The sequence below is a fragment of the Octopus sinensis genome, linkage group LG8 (genome assembly GCF_006345805.1).
Source record: "Octopus sinensis linkage group LG8, ASM634580v1, whole genome shotgun sequence".
Taxonomy (NCBI): domain Eukaryota; kingdom Metazoa; phylum Mollusca; class Cephalopoda; order Octopoda; family Octopodidae; genus Octopus; species Octopus sinensis.
In genome coordinates, this window is record NC_043004.1 from 80825127 (window position 1) to 80827774 (window position 2648).

General features: G+C 41.3%; 1 pseudogene; it reads right to left on the bottom strand.

The window, feature by feature from the left end:
* Positions 1-851: 851 nt before the first annotated feature.
* On the bottom strand, positions 852-946 carry LOC115215277 (annotated as a pseudogene).
* Between the last annotated feature and the right edge of the window lie 1702 nt (positions 947-2648).

Here is a 2648-nt window from a genome sequence, read left to right on the forward strand (position 1 = left end):
TATACAGGTATATAAGCCTTGTGGGTGGATTTGGTAGACAGAAGCACCCCCCCACACACACACACATATATATATGATTGTGTGTCTGTGTTTGTTCCTCCACCATCGCTTGACAGCCGATGCTGGTGTGTTTACACCTCTATAACTTAGCAGTTCAGCAAAAGAGACCAATAGGATCATTATTTATTTCTTTATTGCCCACAAGAGGATAAACATAGAGGGGACAAACAAGGACAGGAAAAACGAATTCAGTCGATTACATTGACCCCAATGCGTAACTGGTACTTATTTAATCGACCCCGAAAGGATAAAAGGCAAAATCAGAACTTGAACTCAGACCGAAATACGGATAAGAATTTCGGCTCGGCGTGCTAACGGTTCTGCCAGCTCGCCGCCTTATGCCATATGACCATTATTAATTATCAAGAGTATGGAGACTTGTTCAGTTACAAAATTTATTATATATATATATATATATATATATATATATATATATATATATATCTTTTATCTTTTACTTGTTTCAGTCATTTGACTGCGGCCATGCTGGAGCACCACCTTAAAGGGGTTTTTTAGTCGAACAAATCGATCTCAGGACTTATTCTTTGTAAGCCTAGTACTTATTCTATTGGTCTCTGCTGTGGAAGCGCTAAGTTACGGGGATGTAAACACACCAGCATCGGTCGTCAAGTGATGGTGTGGAGACAAACACGGACGCATATGCATATAGATGTACGAGGGCCTTCTTTGCTATAGTAGAAGACACTTGCCCAAGGTGTCACGTAGTGGGACTGAACTCGGAACCAACTGGCTGATAAACAATTTCTTACCACCTAGCCACGCTTGCGCTTAAAAATATGGAACGCTTCATGAATTTGCGTGCCATCCTCGCGCAGGCGCCATGATAATCTTCTCTGTATCGTTCCAATTTCAATAGAATTTATAATGGGCCCTCTTTGTGGGGGTTATTATTTGATAAAATGAGAAGGGTGCAAGCGTAATAGTGCGAGGGAAATGTGGTGGCATAATGAGTGTGACTAATATCAGGGAAGGGGAGAACAGCGTTGTGTAAGCGACAAATATGGAGTGGTCGTGGGATGACAACGTTAATATAGCTGTCATTCAGGGATATACACGCGAAGCTGCATACATACTTTCGTAAATACATAGATACGTGCATACACACACGGGGGCGCGCGCACGCACACTGCATACACACACACATGCACATCCACATGAGCAACTTTTAAAAGGCCGAGGAAGGGAAAAAAAGATGGGTGTGAGGAATACGTAGCTTTAAGGAGAGAGGGGGTAGGTGGCTTTTTTGTTGTCCATCGCAAAGAAACACTCATACACAAACATATACACATACATAGATGTATATACATACATACATATCTACGTACAAACATATATATATATATATATATATGTCTACTATACACCAGTTTAAAGTCGTGATTATCTGTGTGTACGTTTGTAAATGTGTGTGTGTGTGTGTGTGCTTGTGTGTGTGTGTGTGTTTCAGTGTGTGTGCGTGTGGTTCAGTGTGTGTGTATGTACCTCAGTGTGTGTGTGTATGTGCTTCAGTGTGTGAGTGTATGTGCTTCAGTGTGTGTGTATGTGCTTCAGTGTGTCTGTGTGTGTATTTCAGTGTGTGTGTGTGTGGTTCAGTGTGTGTGTATGTGCCTCAGTGTGTGTGTATGTGCTTCAGTGTGTGTATGTGTATGTGCTTCAGTGTATGTGTGTGTTTGTGTGTGTGTGTGTGTGACGTCCTATAACTTTCTGTCTCCTTATATTTTTAGGGTCTTCTTTCTTGTTGTCACATACTGCAAAATTTTTAAATTACGCCAAAAATCTTCAGACTTGCTATATATCGAAATAATTTTCTACGTTAAATCCGATTTTGTTATTTATATGTTTTCAGAGAAATTGCAGAAAAATGCTACTGGGGGTTAAAGTTCAATCAATTTTACCTAATCGGAAAACAGGATTTCGATGCTGGCATACATAAGGCGCAGGAGTGGCTGTGTGGTAAGTAGCTTGCTTACCAACCACATGGTTGCGGTTTCAGTCCCACTGCATCGCACCGTGGGCAAGTGTCTTCTTACTATAGCCGCGGGCCGACCAAGGCCTTGTCAGTGGATTTGCTAGACGAAAACTGAAAGAAGCTCGTTGTATATATATATGTATATATATATATATATGTTTATATATATATATGTTTGTATATATAAGCACAGGACACTCTATCTCATATTATTCCAATCCACTTAAGGCAGTGAACTAGCAGAGTCGTTAGCACGCAGGGCAAAATGCTTAGGGGTAATTTCGGCCGTCGCCACGTTCTGACTTCAAATTCCGCCGAGGTCGACTTTGCCTTTCATCCTTTGGGGATCGATAAACTAAGTACCAGTGAAAGACTGAGGTCGATGTAATCGACTCGTCACCTCCCGCAATATTTGAGGCCCTGTGCCTCTAGTAGAAAGGATTATTCCAATCCACTCTGCGAAAATGAGTTCGTACCTGTATTTCAAGGGCTACTAGGACAAAATCCACCCCACCCCGGGGACAAAATCTCCCGGTAGTCAATATCCCTCGGGATATTGTTCCTTCTTTACAATAAAAATATTTTAGGAAAGTGAAAA